The 20313-nt window shown below is 43.5% G+C and overlaps 2 protein-coding genes across 3 annotated transcripts in view; both read right to left on the bottom strand.

Moving 5' to 3' along the window:
* Positions 1–18823, bottom strand: part of LOC106579913 (RIMS-binding protein 2) — a 116901-nt gene extending 98078 nt beyond the window's left edge. The window contains exon 1 of one of the 2 annotated variants that reach the window (XM_045703078.1): positions 18692–18823. The gene's annotated coding sequence lies outside the window, so the exon portion shown is untranslated. The remainder of the gene's footprint in view (positions 1–18691) is intronic. The other variant, XM_045703079.1, reaches the window with a different exon arrangement.
* The window catches only part of LOC106579915 (syntaxin-2), a 28260-nt gene continuing 26652 nt past the window's right edge, over positions 18706–20313 (bottom strand). The window contains exon 6 of the mRNA XM_014160280.2: positions 18706–18841. The gene's annotated coding sequence lies outside the window, so the exon portion shown is untranslated. The remainder of the gene's footprint in view (positions 18842–20313) is intronic.

Below are 20313 nucleotides of genomic sequence, written 5' to 3'. Positions count from 1 at the left end.
CCAACGGATGTCCTCGCACAGACTGCAGCAGTAATGGTCGATCAGGGCCCTGTCGTTCCATCCCGCGCCGGCAGCCAGGGTGCTAAACTCCAGGGCGAACTCCTGGACGCTCCTTGTCTCCTGCCTCAGATGGAAGAGGCGCTCACCCGCCACTCTACCCTCGGGCGGGTGGTCGAAGACCGCCCGAAAACGGCGGGTGAACTCCTCAAACTGGTCAAATGCCGCATCTCCCTCTCTCCATACGGCGTTGGCCCACTCCAGGGCTTTCCCGGTGAGGCACGAGACGAGGGCGGACACCCTCTCACGGCCCAACGGAGCCGGGTGGACGGTGGCCACGTATAGGTCCAGTTGTAAAAGGAACCCCTGGCAGTTCGCAGCCTTCCCATCGTATTCCTGGGGCAGGGAGAGACGAATCGCACTGCGACTAAGATGAAGAGGGGCGCTCAGTGGAGACCCCGGTTGTGCTGGTGGAGGCGCTGGAAGAACTCCCTGTCTCTCCCAGCGGTCCATAGTCTGGACAACGCGGTCCATGTTGGTGCCACGATGTTGGAGCATTGCTGCGTGCTCCCAGACACGCTCCTCCACCCCTATACCCGGGGTACCTGCTCCTGCTGACTCCATAGTTTTGGTCCGTAATTCTGTAATGCGATGCTACTGGCGGCAGAGAAGTCAGGCACAGGAGAGCGGAAACTGATTTACAACGGTTGTGTTTAATAACCATAAACCACCGTCAACAGAACAATAAAATAAATGGGTCAAACAAAACCCGGTAAATACCAGCATACCGTGCACCAGCACTACAACAAACAATTACGGACAAGAACATGGGGGGGAACAGAGGGTTAAATACACAACATGTAATTGATGGAATTGGAACCAGGTGTGCTGGAAGACAAGACAAAACCAATGGAAAATGAAAAGTGGATCGGCGATGGCTAGAAGGTCGGTGACGTTGACCGCCGAACATAGCCCGAACAAGGAGAGGGACCAACTTCGGCAGAAGTCGTGACAGCCAGAGCATAGAGGAGATGGAAAGGAAAAACTGTAGCTATCTGTACACCCCTGTTCACGTCAGCTTGAAACCAACACAGAGGTCTGTAACATAATCCTGGAGATCAAATGAAGTCTGCCATGTTGCCATCAAATCAAATCCAATTTTATTGGTCACATACACATGGTTAGCAGATGTTAATGCGAGTCTAGCGAAATGCTTGTGCTTCTAGTTCCACCATGCAGTAATATCTAACAAGTAATCTAACAATTTCACAACAACTACCTTATACACACAAGTGTAAAAGAATGAATAAGAATATGTAAAAAAAATATATGGATGAGCGATGGCTGAACGGCATAGGCGAGATGCAGTAGATGGTATAGAGTACAGTATATACATATGAGATGGGTATGTAAACATTATATAAAGTGGCATTGTTTAAAGTGGCTAGTGATACATTTATTACATCCAATTTTGTATTATTAAAGTGGCTAGAGATTTGAGTCAGTATGTTGGCAGCAGCCACTCAATGTTAGTGATGGTTGTTTAACAGTCTGATGGCCTTGAGATAGAAGCTGTTTTTGAGTCTCTCATCTAAGCCCATTGATGAAATTATTGCATGATGCCTGCTGTCCAGACATCCCACAATACACCAGAGCCCCACCAGTGGACATGCCCTATCAGATGAAATTAATTTAGACTCACAATAGAAGTCTGAGTGGTGACGTGTACTCATTCCTAGGGAATGTATTTAGATCTCAAGAGTTATCGCATGGACCATAGAGTAACTTTCAGAGCTGGACATACAGTTGAAGTCGGAAGTTTACATACTCTTAGGTTGGAGTCATTAAAACTCGTTTTTCAACCACCACACACATTTCTTGTTAACGAACTATAGTTTTGGCAAGTCGGTTAGGACATCTACTTTGTGCATGACACAAGTAATTTTTCCAACAATTGTTTACAGACAGATTATTTCACTTATAATTCATTGTATCACAATTCCAGTGGGTCAGAAGTTTACATACACTAAGTTGACTGTGCCTTTAAACAGCTTGGAAAATTTCAGAAAATTATGTCATGGCTTTAGAAGCTTCTGATAGGGTAATTCACATAATTTGAGTCAATTGGAGGTGTACCTGTGGATGTATTTCAAGGTCTACCTTCAAACTCAATGCCTCTTTACTTGACATCATGGGAAAATCAAAAGAAATCAGTCAAGACCGCAGAAAACAAATTGTAGACCTCCACAAGTCTGGTTCATCCTTGGGAGCAATTTCCAAAAGCCTGAAGGTACCACGTTCATCTGTACAAATAATAGCATACAAGTATAAACACCATGGGACCACACAGCCGGCATACCTCTCAGGAAGGAGACGCGTTCTGTCTCCGAGAGATGAACGTACTTTGGTGCGAAAAGTGCAAATCAATCCCAGAACAACAGCAAAGGACCTTGTGAAGATGCGGGAGGAAACATGTACAAAAGTATCTATATTCACAGTAAAACAAGTCCTATATCAACATAACCTGAAAGGCCGCTCAGCAAGGAAGAAGCCACTGCTCCAAAACCGCCAGAAAAAAGCCAGACTACGGTTTGCAACTGCACATGGGGACAAAGATCGTACCCTTTGTAGAAATGTCTTCTGTTCTGATGAAACAAAAATAGAACTGTTTGGCCATAATGACCATGGTTATGTTTGGAGGAATAAGGGGGAGGCTTGCAAGCCGAAGAACACCATCCAAACCGTGAAGCACGGGGGTGGCAGCATCATGTTGTGGGGGTGCATTGCTGCAGGAGGGACTGGTGCACTTCACAAAATAGATGGCATCATGAGGGAGGAAAATTAGGTGGATATATTGAAACAACATCTCAAGACATCAGTCAGGAAGTTAAAGCTTGTTCGCAAATGGGTCTTCCAAATGGGCAATGACCCCAAGCATACTTCCAAAATTGTGGCAAAATGGCTTAAGGACAACAAAGTCAAGGTATTGGAGTGGCCATTACAAAGCCCTGACCTCAATCCTATAGAAAATGTGTGGGCAGAACTGAAAAAGTGTGGGCGAGCAAGGAGGCCTACAAACCTGACTCAGTTACATCAGCCCTGTCAGGAGGAATAGGCCAAAATTCACCCAACTTATTGTGGGAAGCTTGTGGAAGGCTCCCCGAAACGTTTGACCCAAGTTAAACAATTTAAAGGCAATGCTACCAAATACTAATTGAGTGTATATAAACTTCTGACCCACTGGGAATGTGATGAAAGAAATAAACGCTGAAATAAATAATTCTCTCTACTATTATTCTGACATTTCACATTCTTAAAATAAAGTGGTGATCGTAACTGACCTAAAACAGGGAATTTTACTCAGATTAAATGTCAGGAATTGTGAAAAACTGAGTTTAAATGTATTTGGGTAAAGTGTATGTACATTTCTGACTTCAACTATATAAGGCCACAAATAACTTTCCTCCTCATCTAATATGAGCTAACTTCAATGATGAGGTCTTATTGAAGGGTTTCCCAAACTTTTTTAGTCCACGACACCATTTTGATATCTGAAAATTCTCACGACCCCAACCATGTGAAAAAAATTATGTAATTAACAGCCAATGTTTACTTTTGGGGGGGATATGGCAGTCAATTGCAAACATTCCAACAGTATTTCTGACTGCCTTCTCAACTCACGATCACATACTTTTAATGTGGGGCTATGACAGTCAATTGCAAATTAGTCTGATATGTCTCTAATGCCGCATTCAAAATGATTGGGAACTCGGAATTCTCAGACTTCCGACCGTTTTGAACTGTCACCCAACACGGAATTCCAAGTCGGGAATTCTGGCTTCTTTCTAAAGCTCTGACTTTCCGACCTGAAGATCACTGTTGTCATGATTGGACCTTGTTTTCTTTCCGAGTTCCCAGTTATCTTGAAAGCACAATTATCTCACCACCACTAATGAGATGGGTGTGCTTGATGCATGTCGCGTCAGAGCTTCTCAAAGTCAGAGGGCGTGGACAACAGTGTGCACCTCATCTCTGCTGTCATATCCAAACTGGATCGATATTTGGTTTTAATGCAGATGAGAGCACTGCTGAATCCAGCTACACACAGATATGACCTGGCGAAGGGTACCATGAGTTTTAATACTCTGAGGGAGACGGCAGGGTATTCCCTTTGAGTCAGGAACAAAAACTCCTCTGTAGTGACCCGTGAATGCATTGTCTGCAACATTTCGGTCACATGACAGCTGACTCAAAGGGAATACCCTGATTCAAGCGCAATGGTCAAGTGCTGCCTTTTCCCACGATATAAGTGCACTCTGTTGTTGATTTTTATTTATTTTTTTAAACATTGATTAACATTTTTAAGGTTGACCACATTACAATGATTTTGAGATACAAAAACCATATATTATTTATAATTATTTTTGGGAGGATTTTGGAAATTCTCCCACGACACCATTTTTATATCAGGCGACCCCATGCAACCCCTAGTTTGGGAACCTCTGTCTTATTGTATCACTGCGATAATGGGAGATAATGGAAGATAATGGGTTAAAAAGGTGTTTCAACCTTCTGGTCAAAAAAGGTATTTCAACCTTCTGGTCAAAAAGGTGTTTCAACCTTCTGGTCAAAAAGGTGTTTCAACCTTCTGGTCAAAAAGGTGTTTCAACCTTCTGGTCAGGTTTTCTGGAAATGTACTTGTTTTTCATATTGTCTGATTTTAACTATCCCTTTGTCTTGCTACTGCATGTCTTTTCTGTAACTCCCCATTGTCACTCAAAGCTAGAGCCAGGCCTCTCAACCAGCAATTCAATTTAGAGTGACTCATCCCTCTGTGTTTCAGAGAGAGATAGACAGAGAGAGAAAGAAATAACAAAAGTACAAGCAAACACAATTCCTGGCTCTGCAAGTTTGTCATTCTATTTCACTTAGTTCTCTTACTGCTCAGCTCTGTGTTGTGCCAACTGAGACACTGTTCTGGGAAAAAGCATGATTGTTTCTTTGACGTTTCTTTTGAATGTAGATTTACATGGTCATTCACTCTATAATTTGCACACACACACACACATGACCCAACCCCACACACACCCAATCACACACAGACACAGACACAACCACACAATCACACACAGACACAACCACACACAGACACAACCACCCACACTTTCATGCTCAGAGATCATTTCACTGGAAAGCAGTGTGACATCTAAGCCATTAGCTGAGTTTCAGCAGGAGAGGACAGAGGGGGAGGGGGGGTGGAATCGAAGCAAATGACCCAGAAAACAATCTTTTCTTGGTGAATTCCTGGGACGAAAAGATATCAGCATTCTGAGTCATCCTGAGTCTGCCTGTCAGGACCACTCGGTCTTCACGCTTTTCCTCTGCAGTCTCCAAAGAGCAAACGTCACAAAGGAAAACGTCCAGAACCCATTGCTGTCTAGAAACTGCAGAGAGAAAAGCCTCACTGTCACAACTTCAAGAGCTTAGGAACAAAAACAATGGGCCAGCTCCCCACAACCTCTCTCAAACAACAGTGAAATAAACAAGTAGAGCAGTAAGACTGGTAACAGTCAGGTGAACGGTTCATCTTAAAGGCTCTGAGTGAATGGCTTGGTGAGCCACACACTGGAACAAAAGTCAACTCTTCTACCTTTCTCACAGTCTGTGAGCAGAGCCACAGTCAGCACAACACCTCTGATACCTGGAGTGACTCTTCTTATAGTCAGCTCCTCTCTCTCCCAAGGAGAAACGCTAGCAGCCATCTTCGCCCTTTCCCTCCACACAGACAGCAATCTAATTAAGGAACGCTAGATTGAACCCATCCCACCTTCTGATGGCGTTAAATTAGATGTTACAGATTTGGAAAAGCAATCTAACTGTGACGTTGTGTTCTGTCTGCTGGCGATAGAGAATTGTGTAGGGTGTCTCGAGTAAGGGAGTGTGTGAGAGAGAGAGAAAGAGTTTGCATTTAATACTGTATAGTGATGCTACACTACATGTATGTGCATACATAAGGAGAGAAAAGGTTACATGTTGAGGACTTGACATAGGAAAACCAAGAAAAATATATTGAAGTCATCGCTGTATTTTAAAGCCATCAAACACACAAAAAAATGTAATCGACGTCACTTAATGGGAATTACCCATTTTGCTGCTACAGAAGCCCATTTAGGTTACCAACAGCATTCTCATTTCATACCAGTAGTTGTTTTTATGAGGTGACTGCTGTGGCTCCTACTTTTTTCTGTCTTAAGAAAGTCCAGTACACTTTCACGTCTATGTCTTAATATACTTTGGAGGACTTTGGGGACCAACAATTGATTCCCATTCAAAATCCTTTTTTCCCAAACCCTTAAACCTAAACCAAACTCCTAACCCTAACCCCTAAGACGAAAATATCCTTTTTACAAGTGGACAAGCAAAATGTCCTCACTTCTCTGAATTTGAGTTTGTTTACTATTCTTGTGAGGACTTCTGGTACCCACAAGTATAATAAAATGTGTACGCACACACACACACACACACACACACACACACACACATACACACACACACACACACACACACACACACACAGTGTCAGATCTTCTTTGAGAGAGCAAGTATCAATATTTATGTACTGGCTGAGTCCATAAATCTTAGTGACTGGTCCAAAAATCAATGCACGCCTGCTACATATTTGAATCTGCTTATGAAGGTCACATTACTCCAGCAGAGGCTGGGAGGATGAGGCATGCAGTAGGCTAAATCACCCAGGAGCGCTTTTATTTATCCTGCCCCTACATTGGCCCCAGCTCCATTCAACCCACACTGATGCTCTACCACCAATCTAGATGTGTAAAAACCAGCCACAAATAGGTAAAGTCTAACATGATAGGCCCTCTTGCCATGCTTAAGCAAGACTTTTCAGGGTTGATCCCTGTGTAACACATGTGCATTATACACTGACTGAAAAAAAATTCTGCTGAACATGTAAAGTGTTGGTCCCATGTTTAATGAGCTGAAATAAAAAAAAAATTAAAATATCGCCAAAATTTGACATACGCACACAAAAAGTTCATTTCTGTCAAGTTTTGTGCACAAATTTGTTTACATCCCTATTAGTGAGCATTTCTCATTTGCCAAGATAATCCATCCACCTGACAAGTGTGGCATATCAAGAAGCTGATTAAACAGCATGATAATTACACAGGTGCACCTTGTCCTGGGGACAATAAAAGGCCACTTAAAAAATGTGCAATTTTGTCACAACACAATACCACAGATGTGTCAAGTTTTGAGGGAGCGTGCAATTGGCATGCTGACTGTAGGAATGTCCACCAGAGCTGTTGCCAGAGAATTTAATGTTAATTTCTCTACCGTGTAACCATGCCAGCCCAGGACCTCCACATCCGGTTTCTTCACCTGCGGAATCATCTGAGGAAGGGGTAGGGTGCTGAGAAGTATTTCTGTCAATGTGCCTTCCCTGTAGCTCAGTTGGTAGAGCATGGTGTTTGCAACGCCAGGGTTGTGGGTTCGATTCCCACGGGGGGCCAGCACAGAAAAAACAAAACCCAAAAAAATGTATGAAATTGTATGAAATGTATGCATTCACTACTGTAAGTCGCTCTGGATAAGAGCGTCTGCTAAATGACTAAAAATGTAAAATGTAATAATCAAGCCCTTTTGTGGGGAAAAACTAATTCTGATTGGCTGGGCACGGCTCCCCAGTGGGTAGGTAAAGTATACTGCTCCAAAAAATAAAGGGAACACTTAAACAACACAATGTAACTCCAAGTCAATCACACTTCTGTGAAATCAAACTGTCCACTTTGGAAGCAACACTGATTGACAATAAATTTCACATGCTGTTGTGCAAATGGAATAGACAACAGGTGGAAATTATAGGCAATTAGCAAGACACCCCCAATAAAGGAGTGGTTCTGCAGGTGGGGACCACAGACAACTTCTCAGTTCCTATGCTTCCTGGCTGATGTTTTGGTCACTTTTGAATGCTGTCGGTGCTTTCACTCTAGTGGTAGCATGAGACGGAGTCTACAACCCACACAAGTGGCTCAGGTAGTGCAGCTCATCCAGGATGGAACATCAATGCGAGTTGTGGCAAGAAGGTTTGCTGTGTCTATCAGCGTAGTGTCCAGAGCATGGAGGCGCTACCAGGAGACAGGCCAGTACATCAGGAGACGTGGAGGAGGCCGTAGGAGGGCAACAACCCTGCAGCAGGACCGCTACCTCCACCTTTGTGCAAGGAGGAGCAGGAGGAGCACTGCCAGAGCCCTGCAAAATGACCTCCAGCAGGCCACACATGTGCATGTGTCTGCTCAAACGGTCAGAAACAGACTCCATGAGGGTGGTATGAGGGCCCAACGTCCACAGGTGGGGGTTGTGCTTACAGCCCAACACCGTGCAGGACATTTGGCATTTGCCAGAGAACACCAAGATTGGCAAATTCGCCACTGTGCTCTTCACAGATGAATGCAGGTTCACACTGAGCACATGTGACAGACGTGACAGAGTCTGGAGACGCCGTGGAGAACGTTCTGCTGTCTGCAACATCCTCCAGCATGACCGGTTTGGCGGTGGGTCAGTCATGGTGTGGGGTGGCATTTCTTTGGGGGGCCGCACAGCCCTCCATGTGCTCGCCAGAGGTAGCCTGACTGCCATTAGGTACCGAGATGAGATCCTCAGACCCCTTGTGACACCATATGCTGGTGCGGTTGGCCCTGGGTTCCTCCTAATGCAAGACAATGCTAGACCTCATGTGGCTGGAGTGTGTCAGCAGTTCCTGCAAGAGGAAGGCATTGATGCTATGGACTGGCCCGCCCGTTCCCCAGACCTGAATCCAATTGAGCACATCTGGGACATCATGTCTCGCTCCATCCACCAACGCCACGTTGCACCACAGACTGTCCAGGAGTTGGCGGATGCTTTAGTCCAGGTCTGGGAGGAGATCCCTCAGGAGACCATCCGCCACCTCATCAGGAGCATGCCCAGGCGTTGTAGGGAGGTCATACAGGCACATGGAGGCCACACACACTACTGAGCCTCATTTTGACTTGTTTTAAGGACATTACATCAAAGTTGGATCAGCCTGTAGTGTGGTTTTTCACTTTAATTTTGAGTGTGACTCCAAATCCAGACCTCCATGGGTTGATAAATTGGATTTCCATTGATTATTTTTGTGTGATTTTGTTGTCAGCACATTCAACTATGTAAAGAAAAAAGTATTTAATAAGATTATTTCATTCATTCAGATCTAGGATGTGTTATTTTAGTGTTCCCTTTATTTTTTTGAGCAGTGTATAATAAGTTTAAAAATCTTTCAAATTGTTGCATGTCACGTTTATATTTTTGTTCAGTATAGATGAGGCAGAGGAGAGGGTGAGTGTTCAGTGGAATGCTATCAGTTAGGCCTACCACGAGGCTAATCTCTCCCTCTCTCCCCAACTCCCGCCCTCTCAGCAGGCTAAACATATTGTAGCGTTTTTGGTGCCGGGTTCTTTGTAAGACAGATTTTACACATACAGCCACACAATACCAGTCCAAGTAAAGGATTAAACCTGTATATTATTATCAGGCTTTGCAGTTCTTGATATCCAAAACCCAAAACAAACAACAGTAAACACTTTGCAACCAGTGGATGATCCTCCAAGCTTTGTCTTTGGGAGTTTAATCCTTGTTGAAATCACATTTTATTTTTCACAACCAACTCACGTAACTCCTAGGTCTGGGAAGGCGATACATCTTTGAGGGCAACCTTTTCCAGCAGGAAGTGGCCCGAAAATACTGAAGTCTATATGTTTGTTCCCCCCACAGTGCTTCTTGACTCACCCACTTTTTTAACAGGTTAACATGAAACACCTGTTCTGGCTTCCTTCTCCCTGGCTGACGGATGAGGTAGTTCACAGGCCCCATTTTCTATAACACCTCAAAAGGGACCCTGTCATGTGGCCAGGAATTTACATTCAGTTGTGAGTACTAACTCCATAACCCGTTCCCCTGGGGGCGAACTCTCGGGGTTGAGCAGGACGATTATACACTCGACTCTGGGCTTCTTGGGCCTGCTGTAAATGTTCCTTCACAATGGGCATTGCACTGTTTATGCGTTCTCTCATTTCTTCTGTGTTCTATGACAGTGTTGTGGGGACTGGTTTGTTGTTCCCAGTTCTCCTTTGTCACATCTAACAATCCCCTGGGCCTGTGGGCAAACAATAGCTCAAATGGTGAAATACCAGTGGACGCCTGCTCTCTTATGGCAAACATTTACAAAATGGCAGCAGCTGATCCCAGTTTCGCCCATCCCGCTCCATGATCTGTCTGAGCATGGATTTCAGGGTTCTATTAAATCTCTCGACTAGGCCATCGGCCTGGGGGTGATATACAGAAGTGTGCAGTTGTTTGATTTGAAGCAATTTACATAAATCTTTCATCACCTTGGACATGAACACCGTACCTTGGTCCATCAGGATTTCTCAGGGTACCTGGGAGAGCATCTGTAGCAGCTCTCTGGCGATGCTCTTGGTGTTAGCACTACGCAGGGGAATGGCCTCGGGATACCTAGTGGCATAATCTACCACAACCAATATATGTTGAAAGCCTTTCGCAGACCGTGGTAATGGTCCAATTAAATCCATAGCAATTCTATCGAATGGCGTGTCTATCACTGGCAACGGGATTATTGGATTTCAGGAAGGGATGAGGTTCTCTGACAGTCAGGACACCCGTGGCAATACCTTACCAAAACTGCATACCTGCATAAAACTGCACCCCCGGCCAGAAGAAACATTGTAACACCTGTTGTGTTTTTTCTCTCTTTATATGTCCTCCCAACAAATGGCTATGGGCCCAGCACAGCACTGTTTGCCGAAACAGGGTTGGAACCAACAGCTGCTCCACTGTGACGTCATTCGACTTCGTGACCTGGTATAAGAGATTATTTATCATGGAAAAATTAGGAAAAGTGAGTACATTAGCAGGACTTATAGATATACCATCTACTACCTTGACATTCTGTCTTGCGTTCTGTAGTGTGGGGTCTTCCAGCTGAGCAGTACCAAACTTTCCCCTATACTGTGTTAACTCAGGAGGAATTTCCAGGCCCCTTGCCCTGCTCTTCCTGTTCCTCCTCTTCCATTTATCCCTTCTGGGTTTCCTGTCTCTTCGTCGTTTCCTTCCCCTTCTTCTCCCAGGAGAACTCGAATGTCGGCTATGGAAGTCGGGCAGGTAAGTACCAATTTGTTAATTTTCCTTTCATAGGACAGGGAGTTCTCTTTGGTAGCGGTTTCATTTTCTTTTCACTGGAAAATGTCAATGGTACCTGGCATGTCCTATTACTGGCACAGCCATCTTTTGTCCTGTAGTCTTTTCCACAATTCTTGAAAATATGAACAGTCGTGACCCACTTGCACGGGATATGGCAGATTTTCAATCAACCCTACAGTAGGTTACCTCTCTACATCTGCAGTTGGACACATTTTGGTGTCCCTATGTACACAGGTGATGTCCATGGTTGGAGTGGCAGTCCTTCCTCAGCTGGGTTAGTAGTGAAGGCATGATGAGGGAGACCATGCTCCCGGAGTCTACAAGAGCATCTACTTCTTTCCCTTGGACCTGTACCCGACAGGTGCGGTGGGTGGCGGTGGGCTTGGACATGGGCAGAAATGACATGGCAGTGGTGTAGATTGGAAATGTCAACCTTCATGGGTTCCTCCTTCTTGGGACAGTTCCATGCGGTGTGTCTTATTTCACCACAGTGGTAGCACTCCCGGGTGTCGGTATCAACCCCTCTATTCCTCATCTTTGCTTCAGGTTGGAAAACATGGTCCGGGTGCCCACGTTCCCCCTCTGCCCTTTGGATTCTTTCTTTCCAAACCTGGGGAGTCTGTAGTTGGGATGTCTTTCTTCCTCCTTCTTTGAGGCCTCCCTTTTCCTGGGTGGTTCTGTCCAGACGGCTGGGTTTGAGCAGTTCGTCAGTTGCTCAACATCTCTCAACGAGGTCCACCACTCCGTCCGCTGTGATGGGACTGCCCTGGCTGACAACCTTCTTTAGCTTGTAAGGTAAGCCCCGGATGTAGTGGTCAATCACTATTCTTTCCACGATGGCCCCAGTACTGAGGGTCGCAGGCTTCAGACATTTTTTGGCTAGGTGGACCAGGTCAAACATCTGTGACCTGGGTGCCTTCTCGGGTTTATACGTCCAAGTATGGAACCACTGTGCCCTCAAAGAGACAGTGACTCCCAACCGTGCTAATATTTCCTTCTTCAGTGTGTCATAGTCATTGGCTTCTGTTGCTTCCAGATCAGATCACGCCTGTTGTGCTTCCCCACAAAGAAAAGGAGCCAGTATTCCTGCCCACTTTATCTGTGGCCATGCCGCTCATTCTTCTGTGCGTTCAAATGTCTTTAGGAAAGTCTCAACGTCATCATTTGGCATCATTTTCTGCAGATACCGAGTGGCCATCATGGGTAAACCAGCGGTCTGTTGAGCAATTTTCACCACAGTGATTTCAGCAGGTAACTTCTGCATGTCCATATTGATCTGCAGTTGACACTCCCTTTGTTCCTTCAATAACAAGCGATTTCCGCTTGTTACAAAAAATAAAATAAAAATTGGTGAGTGATTATCCTCACTGCCTTGCCCGCATTCTCCACCAATGTAGGGTTTTCGGTACCGGGTTCTTTGTAAGGCGGGTTTTACACATACAGCCACACAACACCAGTCCGAGTAAAGGGTTAAACCTGTTTATTATTATTATCATCATCATCATCATCATCATCAGGCTTTGGCAGTGTTCCTGATATATCAATTTGGCTAGAAGTTTCCCCTGAGCTGTCCGTGGTCCTGCCTCTGGGGAATACTTTGCATTGCTGTCCATGGTCCTGGCAGCCAAAAACAAAGAAACCTCGCAGGCACATATCCACAACACAAGCCCTGAAACCGCTTCAGTATGTACAGTACAACTCTCCAGCCTCCATAGGGGCTTCTCACGTTTACTCATTGCTCTTCTCTGTGGCACCGTAATAGCCTCGGATGCCATGGCATGAATTCGTCACTGGGCTAACAGGCTTATGAAAGTTAGATGAACGTTATACGATCTTGTTAAAACCAGTTACATTATTAAAAGGGCACATTCATTCTGAGAAGGCGAGAAAGGGAGCCTCCAGCAGATTGGAATTTTAATAACCTCAATACAGTGATTGAGAAATTTAGCAGAGCTTTAACTCTACCACCCAGTTATATGGGCACTGTGGTGACTTTGTCCACTCTCTCTAGAACAAATACACACACACACACACAAGGTAAATAAAAGCCAAAGATTTTTACATGAACCGTTGATACGTCCACTGATTGTACCACATATATAGTATTATATGTTTTATCAGATAACTAATGATTCGGGTGTATGGTCATGACAGTGTTGTAGTATTAGCAGGCTGGAATTAACTCAAATATATTTATAAAGCCCTTTTTACATCAGCAGTTGTCACAAAGTGCTTATACAGAAACCCAGCCCTAAAGAGCAAGCAATGCAGATATAGACGCATGGTGGCTAGAAAAACACCCTACAAAGGCAGGAACCTAGGAAGAAACCTAGAGCGGAACCAGGCTCTGAGGGGTGGCCAGCCCACTTCTCGCTGTGCCGGGTTGAGATTATAAGACTACATGGCCATTAAGGCCAGATCGTTCTTCAAGATGTTCAAACGTTCATAGAAGATCAGCAGGGTCAAATAATAATCACAGTGGTTGTAGAGGGTGCAACAGTTCAGCACCTCAGGAGTAAATGTCAGTTGGCTTTCACAACCGAACTGAACCTGATCCTGGGGGAGTGTTATCTCAGCATCTTCAATGTAATCTGGTAAAGACTCTTGCACTAGCTGTGTGTGTGTGTGAGTGTGTGTGTACATGTGTGTTTTCTTTATCTGGCTCAACTCCAACCTCTCCTTTTATCTCCCTGTACAGTACAAGTATGGCACACATGTCAACTCCTGCAATGCACTTAACCTGTTACAACACAAGAATGGGCCTTGTTCCAACCAAAGTCATAAAGTACTAGCTAATACTGCCCAGTACAGCACAAAGCATTAATGAATACAAAGACACAGTTCTAAATACAAAGCAGTCAGTATTTTGAACATTCTAGAGTGAAAACAAATGTTGTGAATGTAAAGGTTCTAGAGTCAGTGAGGAGTACTAAGGAGTAAATGGTGTGTTTATCTTCAGACTCAGAGCAGCAGCATAGTCCCGGGTCCCAGGTCGGCTGGGTTGGCCGGCTGCTCCAGAGCGTTAATAAGAAGGCTAATTGAATTACGGCAGCGGTGGAGGCCTGTAGTGTGGGCGCCACGCCGCTCTAATTTAATTACTACTCTAGTAAACATGGGCATGGGGAGGCAGCCCCCCAGTACAGCAGCCTGCCCTGCTGCATCACACACACAGTTTTTGTGAGGATTGTGTAGCATCATCACCCTAACCCCATCTGAATATTCCTGTGTGTGTTTGTTCGAGTTCTGATGCCGCAATAAAGAGAGATCAGAGGGAATAAATGCAGAGGAGCGTGGAACAGGAAGAGCAGAAACACACACACCTTCAGGCTGCGTCACTGCTTGAGCAGAGCAGTGGTGTCAGCGCTTTCACCATCCTCTGTTCTCCTATTCTAAAATATATATTCACAACCACTGTATACAACAGGATGCCTTTTAGACAGGAGTCCTCCTTCCTTTGCATTCCTAACTGTTGCTTTATCATGGGGAGTTATTCAGAGGTTGATGATGAACATGATTGTGAGCAGTAGTAGTAGTGTGATTACTGTGAGACTGACATGCTCTTATGCCTCGTTCACAATGCCAGTTGTGACTCAAATCCAATTTGTGGCATATCCGATTCAAATCTTATCCGATTCAAATCAGATCTTTCGAGCCACATTTCCAACCACCTTTGTAGATGGTTTGAAGTTAGGTACAAATCTGATTCCTGGCCATGCAACTTGTGTCTGAACGGTCAAATCTGATTTATTTATCCTGAAGTGGTTTTTAGACTATTATTTGGTATATCTTGTTGCTTGCCAGCTACTCTGTTGACAGTTTGTCAAGAACATGTAGTAGCTAACTAGCTTGTTAACTATTTAAAAAACAAATTAGTGAATATGCTTGAAAGCTAAACAGCTACCTACCTAGCTAGTTCAGGGTTTCCCAAATGTGGTCCTTTGACCACGTTTTAGTTTGTTTTCTTTGATTAAGGTTTTAGTTAGTTTTTTAAATGAATCTCTCCTAGGTCATCCTGCTTCTTCTTCATCTGTGGATTTTATATAGCAGTTGGCAACCAACTTTAACTTGCATTACCGCCACCAACTGGACTGGAGTGTGTCTTTCGTTCATCTTTCAATCACCCATGTGGGTTAGTATGCTCATAAAAACCAATGAGCGCTTGCAGCGCGTCAAGCGTCTAAAATAGAAAACCCAATGCCCCCCTTGTTAAAAATATTTTGTGAATACTCTCTTATCTCAGGATATAAAATGAATGTGATGGCAATGGGAAAAACACAAATAATTACTCATGATCTACAGCAGGGGTGTCAACCTCATACCATGGAGGGCTAAGCGTCCGCAAGTTTTATTTTTTACTTTTCAATTAAGACTTAGACAACCAGGTGAGGGGAGTTCCTTAGTAATTAGTGACTTTAATTCCTCAATCAAGTACAAGGGTGGAGCGAAAACCCATAGACACTTGGCCCTCCGTGGAAGGAATGAGTTTGACACTTGATCTACAGAAATCCTTTAAGTGGACCACAAAAAAAGATGAAATACACAGGATGCTTAATAAGTGACAAACATGTAAAGATAACTTTCTCCCATTACTCAACAACATGAAAGCATATCTAACTAAATTAAACAATCTCCCCATAAATCTAACAGGTAGAATAAATCTCTTTAGAATGACATGGCTCTCAAATGTTTTATATTTATTTTCAGTAATACCAATTACCCCACCAAAGACATTCTTTCATTTGTCTATTTCAAGACATTGCAATGGGTTGGACAATATTAAAGAAGCTATTACTTAAATACTGGAAGTGTCACAGGCGTCGAAAGGATTAGACCAAGGCGCAGCGTGTATAGTGCTCATCTTTAGATTTTAATGAATGCACTTGACACAACAAAATAACAAACGCGACCAACAGTTCCGTCAGGTACAATAACTAAACAGAAAATAAACATCCAGAAAGCCCAAAGAAAAACAGGCTGCCTAAGTATGGCTTCCAATCAGAGACAACGAAAGACACCTGCCTCTAATTGGAAACCATACTCGGCCACACAAGGAAAATGAAACATCGAAACAGAAAACTAGAACAAATTCCCCTAGAAACAAACCCACCCCAAAACACACAAAACAACCCCCCTGCCACAACCTGACCATACTACTATGGCAAAATGACCCTTCTCACTGGTCAGGACGTGACAGGAAGATAAACGTTGGATACTCAAACATTAAGAGAATGGAAGAATCAAATCCTTTATTTAAATATTGAAAAAAATCTGGCTACAGACAAACATAACACAATTTGAAATCTTATGGGGCAGTCTTACAAGCATTAAAAATAACATTGGGTGTGAATACGGTGGGAACATGTGGGTGTAAGCAAGTGTGATGTCATTAATGTTGGTGGAAATGTATGTATGTAAATGTCTATTGTTTTTGTCTATGTACGTTTTTGTTTATTGTCAAAAAATGTAATATACACAAGACATCCTTCCTTATCGAGCTAGCATTAAACATGACAGGAATGTTTTGTGGTGGTCACATGTTAATGTTAGCAGACATCCATGTACATGAAAAGTGATACCTTTGCTAACATGAGTCTGCGGCTTTGCTGATTGTATCTCCATTAGAAGATAACAGAGTTGGAGGCTAATGGGGCTTGCTACAGAAGTACCACACGCTCTGTTAGTTTTTCATTACCACTTCACTCAGTCTTCCATGGGAGCATCCAGTATCAGTAATTACCGATGCCACGACAATCATTTCAGAAACCATAATCTGCAGTTCTCTCACTTCAGGGGACTAACATTCCTCCCCTTGTCTCTTTCCCGTTCCTCCCATCCCATTTCTCTGTTGACTGAGAAATGTAAAACAACAGCTTAATGAAATTATAGGATGTATGTTGACTTCAGAAGCACTCGTTTCCTAGCAACTTCCAGGTAGAGGGGGCAGGGGTTTGTGTGACCAGAGCTAGTCTAACCATGTCACCGAAACAGGACAAATCACAGAACAAATGAAGACAACACCTGGCTGGCGGCTAATAGCCTGCTGGACAGCTTTCTCTAGCACTATATCTTGTGGGTAAAAGTCATGTTTTATAACATTGGCCAAATCTACATTGCTAGTTAGAGGCTCTAGGAGAATGAGGTTTCAACTGAATATTACATGAGTCTAGGGCCGAGAATGTGTTCAAAATAATTCAGTTTGATTCGGCAGTGGGATTAAATAGCTGACAGAAGAATGGTGAAAAGACAGACTATTTCTTTGAAGGCTAAGTATCACATAGCTGAGAATTGAAAAATACAATTTAACACCTTCCTGTCTTTGCAAACAACACACAGACCCCCCGACCTCACACCCTTAGACTGTAGCTGTCAGACTGAAAGCCACAACAATATCTCATTATATCTCAACACTATTCAAGTTTGTGAATAACCTTGAAAGCTGTTAGACCTTTTCTCTATTTCCATTCAGCACACGCAATTGATGGAATCTTACAAACAGAGAAATCAAACGGATAGTACAAACATCCACTGACAAGAAACGGTTGTACATACCAATCTAGCTATCGTTCAAGATTTCAAAGTAACAGTACAGCAAGTTATAAAATCACACACACGTGCACGCACACACACACACACACACACACACACACACACACACACACACACACACACACACACACACACACAGCTAATCCCCATCCCCTCAACACAAGCAGTGCCCTGAAAGCTAATCGATGTAGCTCATTCATATTAAACAACATGAAGACATCAGGGGAAGCCTGGGGAATTACATGCAGTCTCCGCTGTGAAGACACAGCTTGGGATCAGCCTGAGGACTGGAGGATACATTACATGCTTGCCCCCCTCCCCTCCCTCCAATAACCTGTTTAGTCCCAATGCCATTGCCCTGCTGCATACCAGGCCAGTAGCATATGGCTAGTGTAATCGGCTACTGCAGCTTCCACTTGTCAGGGCTGGAAACTGTTGGCTAAATAAGGAGAGTAGTAGACTGTGGCTTCCAAACAGATCTTAGCCTTCACTTTCATGAGAATAGTTTTTGCATAGATTTTTATTAGGCTTCAGAGGTTGGGTCTGGAGCCACAACATCTTAAAGCTTTGTCCATCAGCAGCAGTGACATCACCAGTAACTATTCAAACTGTCCCCAATTAATTCGTCAGCCTACTACTCCAAACAGACAAATGAACAGACAGTCAACTTATTTAAATCTTTAGCAGAATTAGCAGTCTAGCTGTAGGAACAATTATTTATGGTTCACAGGTTCACAGTCCAGAGCAGGAAACAAAGGGGGAAAATACAACTTCTGACTGCTATGGGTGACTGCCTTACCTTGCCAAGAAGACAGCAGCCTCTTGCCACTGAAAATAATATCCATCACTACAGCCTCAGACAGATAGAGATAGAGAGGCAATGACTCACCAGCAGTATATGCTGTAGCTTGTGTTGGTTGAAAGCCCCAGGCTTCAGTTTCAGGGCTCTATTGTTGTCCTCTAGAAGATGTAGTCTATCCCCCCGCGGACACTGGGGCGCTACATCTGGGAAGTGGAGGGGCACAACTTCCTTTCTCAACTGTGGAGTAAACATGAGATAAGTTAAAAATTCTGTCATGGTCATCTGAATTATTTCAGCGAGTCATTATCAATGACCTGAAATGGTTTTGACTAGCTGAGGAACGCTCAACTCCATTCTCTTATTTTGAGGCGAAGTTTAATATTAATAACTGGTCGCGCGATTTACTAGCAACAACATTTAGTCACCATCAGTTGATACTTGTAAAAAAAAATATATATATATATATATATATATATATATATATATATATATATATATATATATAATCTGAAACCGCTTACCTGTACCTTTGTAACTGTGATCCTTCCACAGGATGTTCAAATTCATCATTTTAATAAAATACTACTGACTTTTTCCTCCTTTGTGTTGCGCAACTGCGCTTGTACCAATTGAATCTCAGTTTACATACTGTAGGACACAGCTGTCAAACTCATTCCACGAAGGGCAGAGTGTCTGCGGGTTTTCGCTCCTCCCTTGTACTTCATTGATGAATTAAGGTCACTAATTAGTAAGTAACTTCCCACACCTGGTTGTCTAGGGATTAATTAAAAGTTCAAATCAAAAAACTTGCAGACACTAGGCCCTCCATGGAAGAAGTTTCCCCCCTGCTGTAGAACATCTCCAGTTGAGCAACAAAATTAGGAAAAAGTCAGTGGTTGTATTCTATACGTTTTTATTAAAAGTACGACTTTCAGAACCCTGTGGAAGGCCCAGAGATGTACAGGACAAACATATGTACAAGTAAATGTTTTCAGAATTGACATTTTTATCGACTGATGGTGATTCAATGTTGTTGCTAGCAAATTGTGCGACCAGTTATCAATACTCACCCCCACCTTAATATAAGAGAACGGAGTTGAGCGTTCCTCAGCTAGGTTATGACCTGCCTATAAGCATCTATTCAACTTACACAAAACGTTGCTAATGTTTACGGTGTCCAGTCAAAAACGCATCTGTTGACCAATTGGGTAGATAGATAACACCCTAAGAAAACCAATGGTCCAAACCTAATGTCTTTATCATAATCTGTTCAAAATGTATTATCGTTTTTACCCTTGTAGGATGGTCAAAATTAGGGTGACTAAATCAATGGAAGCCAGATACATTTTGGGGTCATAAATCAGGAAAATAGCATGGCGTCAGATAGGCTGGATGCTGTGTGAGAATTAAAGCTACCGGACAGGCGTACCATTGAACTCGTCATCTTCTCAAATCCGGAGGACATAAAACAATATAGAGGTAAGATACTGTAGATATCGATTTTGAGACATGACATGTAGTATTTTCATATTTTAGTATAGCCTACGCTGTTCATATTCATGCCAAGTTCCTGTTCGTTTTCTAAGATGTTACAGTTGAGTGTTGCTGACATATAGCTACACTATTCACCATGTTAGTTTCCCTGTGTCCGCCCAGTGGGTTATAGAGTAACCCAGAACAGGACTAGCAGGTGGTCTGAGTGGAAAAAC

This window comes from Salmo salar, chromosome ssa20 (assembly GCF_905237065.1).
Source record: "Salmo salar chromosome ssa20, Ssal_v3.1, whole genome shotgun sequence".
Taxonomy (NCBI): Eukaryota; Metazoa; Chordata; class Actinopteri; order Salmoniformes; family Salmonidae; genus Salmo; species Salmo salar.
The sequence above is the reverse complement of the archived record's forward strand: the minus strand, read 5'-3'. Positions and strand labels throughout refer to the sequence as shown.